The sequence below is a fragment of the Perca fluviatilis genome, chromosome 14 (assembly GCF_010015445.1).
Source record: "Perca fluviatilis chromosome 14, GENO_Pfluv_1.0, whole genome shotgun sequence".
NCBI classification, from domain to species: Eukaryota; Metazoa; Chordata; class Actinopteri; order Perciformes; family Percidae; genus Perca; species Perca fluviatilis.
Window position 1 is genome coordinate 30,243,324 of NC_053125.1, and position 7,283 is coordinate 30,250,606.

At 34.8% G+C, this 7,283-nt stretch overlaps 1 long non-coding RNA gene across 1 annotated transcript; it reads left to right on the forward strand.

Moving 5' to 3' along the window:
- Positions 1 to 1,151: 1,151 nt before the first annotated feature.
- On the forward strand, positions 1,152 to 4,735 carry LOC120573025. Its single transcript, XR_005641599.1, has 3 exons — positions 1,152 to 1,698; positions 2,534 to 2,575; positions 3,679 to 4,735. It is a non-coding gene; the product is annotated as an uncharacterized LOC120573025 (long non-coding RNA).
- Positions 4,736 to 7,283: the final 2,548 nt, after the last annotated feature.

A 7,283-nucleotide genomic window follows, 5' to 3' on the forward strand; every position in this document is an offset into this window, starting at 1 on the left:
ACTTTCTGTTTCAGAAAAAAACTGACAAATGTTGGAAAAAGCTACAAAAACACAATTCAAAAACATCGCCAAAGGTGACAAAAACTTGTTAAAAAAAGTGTCAACTCGCAGTGTTGTGGTTTCCATAACATGAAGAGAGAAGAAAAACTAAAGGAAGATGCTGAGATGAAAAATGACTGACACCTGATTGTAAATAATATGATGCCAACACTGTTTTAATGCCTGAAAGACATTTTTTCACAAATATTCACAATTTTTATTTAAATCGGTCAGAGATTTATTAGAAAATTACTTCATGATTTTAAAATAGACCAGCTGTATCTTCCTGTAGATGGCCGCGGTTTTAGTTGAGAGGAAGTGAACGGGGGGTTTCCAGACTTTCCAACACAGAGTGTTGCCAAGTACTGATGTAACCCGCGCTGGTAGATCCACCCACTTTTAAACAACATTTGATTGAATAGCAAAGCCTCAAACTAAAACTCACGGACACAAGATGGCAACGGATCAAGACTCTCTCAGCTCTCATGGCTCCATTTCTGCTCCTGTTGCTCATTCTGTCTGAAGAAGCTCCTGGTAAATATCAGCTTTTATCCTGAAAAGATTTATGTAGACTTTATTTCTGACCTTTGTTCCCAGGTAAAAAAGTAGTATACTTTAGTGTATTAGAAATATGAATGAAGTACATGAAGTATAAAACAAGTATGCTTCTACTTGTGCTTTATTTAAAGAGTATTTAATATGTACTTTTTAAAAGTATACTTCAAAATAGATGTAATTAAGTTCAACTTCAGAGTCCAAAAAGTAAGTATACTAATTTACCAGTAATCAAATTATTTTTTAAATGTACTTTTTGAAAGTGTACTTTTTTGTTAATGTATTTTAAATTGTATAGAAGTGTATTAAATTTGACATACTTAGAGTGGCAATTCAGTGTACTTATGGGAAGTATATTTTTGGGAAATTAATTGTTAGTATACTTTTTTAAAGTGTACTATGATCTCACTTCATTAGAAGTGTGACTTCTGTACACTTTATACAGTACACTCTAAAATAAGTGTATTTTTAGTGGCATATCAGAGTACTTTCATAAAATATGTTAAAATACAAAAATGTATAGTGGTAACTTAGTGTACTTATAGTAAGTACACTTATTTTTAATACAGAGTTAGTATAATTTTTGAAAGTGTACACTAATTTCACTTCATCAGTAGTGTAATCTTAGTACACTGTAAACAAAGTGCACTAAATATAAGTGTACTTTTATTAGCATATCAAAGTACACTGAAAAAATGGGAAATAGCAGGTCTTTGAATTTACAAAAATGAATTTAGAATATGCTACGCAATTCATTTATATTCCTTTCAAGAACATGGTTCAATCTTGTAGACTTCAGTTGTTTTTGTATAGATTCCTTTTGCGTTGATTGAAATTGATTGAATTGAACATTTTAAATGATTGAATTAAGTTTGGTCACTACCGGAAATGGTATATTTGAATCAAATGGCGCCAGGAAGTGTAGGTGGCACTTCCCGGGCACTGACATCAACCGTTTATATACTGTCTATGCTGCCAACACAGCCAGACTGTTTCAACAAGGACATTGAAAACAAGAAGAATGTGAAGAAGAATGTTGAGTATGTGTTGGCTGCGTGCAGGATTAATTCTACAGCAGCCATATGTTGTCTCCTTCACGAAAAAGTAAGTTAACATCAATCAATCATCATGTTCATAATGTTTTTGTACTGCATGGGTTACAAAAGTCCGTTCACTTGTTTGTGCATTCTATAAATATATCGGTTTTCTTGTAACTAAGTTAGCTAATACCATCACTAACTAGTAACTACTTAGTTTAGCATTAATAATTGTGTTTCTCCCCTTGACGGTCCTGCTCCTAACAATGGTATTTCATTGTAGCTAACGTAATGTTAATGGCAGCCAGTGAAGAGGAGCCAGTCAGCCTCATAAGAATGAGTGGACAGGTTTAGTTAGCAACATTTAGATTACATTGATGCTGTTGTAACCTTACTTTATGTAACAAAAAAAAGGTCCGTCGAGTTGTTTGGGCATAACGTTATATGTTGGTTTGCTAATAGCTAAGGTTAGCTAGCTAAGACCACAGGCTTACAAGTTCAATGTAACGTCGGGTAAGAACGAACGAGTGTTGTAGCTAAAGTTATTCAGTTACAGTGTGTGTGTGTGTGTGTGTGTGTGTGTGTGTCGGTTATATATAATATGCGGGAGGGTGCTGCTGACATGAACATGTATCGGGGCAACTAACGTTAGCACAGTGTATGGGAACTCTTTGTTTACCATGTCATTTTCCTAAATCTCTCTCCACTCCTGTACACTAAAGAAGCCCTCCATAAATCATTAAGTTTTCATATAAATGAAGCAGCGTTTTTAAGGTCGGACTCAAACTGGATTTTTAGCCCACCTTTGTGTCTTTGTTGTGTGCTTTATTTTGTGTGGTCTTTTAATTATTGAGTCAATGTGCTTGGTTCACCTCACTGATTCTAAATGTTTTCTTTCATAGGATCCTATTTGAACAGCATACACAATCAAATGCTTTATAGTGGTAAGTGCTGTCATATTTCTTTTTTCTTTGTATATTTCCTAAAATAATTTAAAGTTACAGATGGAAACATTTATTTGTTTCTCAATTGTTTACAAATGAAAATGGACCTACTCTCACAGATATCGTCATTTTAAACTTTAACAGTATCAGAAACATTAAAACACCAACTGGTTGTTTAGTGTTATTTCTTTTTTTGAAAAACATTAAGATTTTAGAATTGTGGAAAGGTTATGTAATGTTATATGTTATATTTTACATACCACAATTTATTGGCAAGAATGGCATACAAATTGTAAGGCCCAACGTCTACTTATTTTTCATCTTTCTCCTACTATATTCATCTTTTTGTCTCAGTTTTAACCTTTCCTCTATTTATTTTCTTACTTATCTTCATATTTGTATCTTTCTTTGTCTTTACTGTCAATCTCTTTCCTACGTGATTTGGAGTTGACAGCAAGGCTAGTACCTTTGTAGTAACCATGTTGTAATATTCTTAGAGAAATATGTACCCATATGACAGTGTACACCAGTTGACTTCAAAGTGTAGTGTGTTAAAAAAAAACAATGCAATCCACATGTTTATATATGTTTATTACAGTTAATAATAATTAAATAATCTAAGTACTACTAAGTGTGGTAAAGCCACATATTTTTGCAATCTGCACTTTAGTTTGTGTGATTTGTTTCTGACTTTCATATGAATGTTTACAATAGGCTTGGTCAGTGCTCAATATACTACTGTGATTTGAAGTAGTTAAATAAAAGATGTCATTCATATAAATTCATGCATCACCTAATTTCATCATCACATACAGGCCTGGCCTCCAGGAAATAACAGTTTGTTTAATCTATCTAATCTTGTGTTGTTCATACTATACAAGGATGTATTACTTGTCTTTGTTGAATAATACAGAAGACAAAGAGCTTAAAAAAATATTGCATATTATATTGCAATCACAATATTTGTGGAAAAAAAAATAATTAAAAATTAGATTATTTTCTAAAATCGTTAGCCCTACTTACTACTCCCTTATGATTTAATACTTGTGTATTTGTTTCTCGATTGGTCTTATTGACTGCCTTTTTCTTTTCTTTTTTAATAGGGCATGGATGAAGACGCCATCAACGAGGCCACTGAAGAAACCAGTGTTGGGACATGGGGGCATCGGTATTGTCCTTGAAGGCATCAAGATGTTGCAAGATCTTTATAATGTAGCATTACCTGTTGCTACGCTGTTTGGACTAATGTACTGTATGCCCTGAACTTCAACTACCCTGCTCGCCTTCGATCCAAAAGATTTGCATGGAACTTGATGGAGGGAAAATTACCAACAAAGCACTTGCTCTAAAAAACAGGCTCTTCCAGTGAAAGGGCCAGAGAGACTGCGCCGTCAACCAAACAGCATAGTTGTCCCTAAAGGCATCGTTGGTATGGCTGTACTCTTTGGACTAGTTTTTTTTGTTTGAATTAACTGGACAGGATTTGCATGGAGCTGCATAGAAATAACCTTTTGCAAACCAAGCAAAAGTTTTCTCTCTAGAAAACAGACTCTATTATAGACCAACAGGCATCTTTGGTACTGCTATATCAGATGGAATTTTTTATTTATTTTTTTACACAGGGTTAACATTTTTTGTCATTTGAAAAACTACTTTGAAAACAGAGTGCACAATTTAAAGGGTAACTTCGGGTTTTTCAACCTTGGACCTTATGTTCCTCTCTTGTTGTTGTTACTGATGGGAACAACGATCTTCGACATTGGTCCAGTATGAAGCGAGTAGGCCTGTCACGATAACAAGTTTTGCTGGACGATAAATTGTCCCAGAAATTATTGTGATAAACCATAATCTTGTCGTCCTGTGACCATTTTCATCTAATATAATGATAATGGCATAATAATGCAGGTACACTTTTTCAAAGATCAATAAACTTTTATTTCTAAGGAATTTTTAACACTAGAACTGGAAGACATCGTCCACAGCGGCGTATGTCCAAGCACGGCGGATATCGCTCATAGTCTTTTTTTTTTTTTTTTTCTCTTGACGCTGTCTTAACTGTTCAAGGTTCCTGAATTGTAATATAATACACTTGTAGTGTAATAGCAACATTCATGCTTAAGTATAACAAAATGGGGATAAAAGTACAGATGAAATATACTTCGCACTGAAAAGTACGTGTTTATGATGTTTATGTTGTAATTGAACTTCACTTCAAACACATTATTATTGTCATAGTGGGACACTTTAAAAGCACTAAATATAGTTATGAAGTGCATTTGTAGATCACTTGAAATATCACAGAGGCATACTAAATTAACATAGTTTATAGTAATAAGTATGAAAGCAGTATGCACAAAATATCAACCATATAACTGTAAGTTTACGCTGCTGCCGCCTTTTAAGTGTATTTCAATAAGAATGGCAATACAATGCAATTGTACTGTAAGTGTGCTTAATTGCTCATGAATCTTGATTTTCATTAGTGTATTTTAGTGCACTTGAAGTTTAAAAAAAGTTGTTCCATTTTAGTATACTATTTACACTTGAAGTGTAGTCAAATAGATGTTAAGTTGAAGTTAATACATAATTGAATACACTTAACTATACTTGGATTTGACGAAAATAGTACAAAATTTAGAAAATATACTTAGTACACTTTATTAAAGTACATTTTTAGTATAATTTTTTTTCACCTGGGTTGTTATGATGATTGTGTTTAAAACACAGACAGTTTCAGGTTTTGTAAAGTTTATGAATAATGTAAGAGCTGTTTTACATGTAAGTATATGAAGTATCCGAGGGATAATGTAGAGGGATCTGGTCATGACCAGGGATGACCGGATTGCTCTCCATTATCTTCATTATGACACGGCTACTTACTAAAAAATCAATAATTTGATCAAATATATTGATTTAACAAAGATTGTTTGGCTTCATTTTATTTAAAAAAATGGCTGGTAGAGAGCCAAACTTGTGGGCACTAATGTTATCTGTGTGAATTTAAACGTTATATAAGTATTTTACTGGAATTGTATTTATTAACCATAATGTGTTGTATGTAATTTTATTTTGTGATTTTATACCTGTCATTATTTTAAAGGCTGCCTGTTTTACATCTGGCTGGGGGACTACCGATGAAAATTAGCACTTTTGAGCTAACTCGGGAATATTTACATTGTTTCAATGTTGATTAATGCTCACTGTCCCCTTTCAAAAATAAAGAAATTGAAAATAAAAATTAAAAAATTACGGCAAGGGGACGTGAACGGGTTGTTGCTCTCAAGCCAGGTCGCCCGGCCCAGTAAATGTGAGTTAGTCAAGGAGCTGCATCGTCATTATTAGCCATTTGCTCTGTTAGCTCTGTTAGCTCTGTCTAACTGCGCAGTTAAAAAAAGGGTTGAGACAGAGAGGGAGGAGACAGAGAGAGAGGCGAAGGAGAGAGAGGAGACAGAGTCTCTGTGTGTTACCTGTTATTCAAATGTAAAACCTGCTGTGTTACACCAGTGAAGGCCTTTTTGAAATAACAGTTGATCCTGGAGAATGTCATTCAGGCCTCTATTGCAGCGATGGACACTTGGATCCAACCCACCAGCATCCATCCTTTAAGGACAGGGTGGAACTGGTGGACAGAGATCTGAAGGACGGAGACGTGTCTTTAATTCTGAAGAATGTGAGCAGCCTCATCAATGGAACATACGAGTGTCGAGTTGCATCAGGTGATTCAAGACCTAAAAAGAGAGCCATTATTGACTCTGAGCCAATCAGAACCATCCAACTGCGGGTCACAGTCCCAGGTTAGTGAGTCTCTCTCAGTGTTTTTCTGAGTATCAGGTTGTAGCTGCAGTTTCAAACATCAGAGAGGATGAAGGCTGCTCCACTATCACACATTTACTGACTCATTGTGGAGATTAGAGACCAACCAATCAATACTCGGTTAATAACGACGGCGTCAACGTTCTTAGAAGATGGAGCTTGGTGCGGAGAGAGAGAGAGAGAGAGAGAGAGACAAATTTTGGCAACATTTAAACCAAGCTGATAAAAATTCCATTCTATACAAACCTCTCCTGAGCAACCAGCAGTGTTCAGCTGTCCACCCCCTCGACCAGCTGGCTCGGAGGTACACTGAGCTAAACACAGTTAGTAAAAGACAGACAGGTAGAGAGAGAGACAGGTACACTGAGCCTCAGAGCCGCCACAGACACAATCCTCAGTCTTCAATCAAAAGATTTGAAACTAAATTAAAAGACAAGTATACAGAACATGGCAAAATGAAAATAAGATATAACACAAACTCCTTTGTTATCAATCCCTGAACAGAGATATCAATTTTGCGTGATCGCAGTATTGCGTTTTTCCTGTAAAACCGTGTCTGTGTTCTTCATATTTATATTTATGTAGAATTATAGCGTGCTCTTCGTATATAAAATATCAGAATCAGAATCAGAAAAGCTTTATTGCCAAGTACGTTTTTTAAACATACAAGGAATTTGTTTTGGTGTTGTAGGTGCATGTCACACATTCTCTAAAATAAGACATTAAACAGAAAACAACAATATATACATTTATATATATATATATATATATATATATATATATATACACAGTATGTATTAAAAATAAGATAATACAAATTCAAATAAAAAGAGCAGCACAGCAGATTAAGTACAGTGGCATGAGGAGCCAGAGGTGGGGTGTGGAGAGAGTCAGG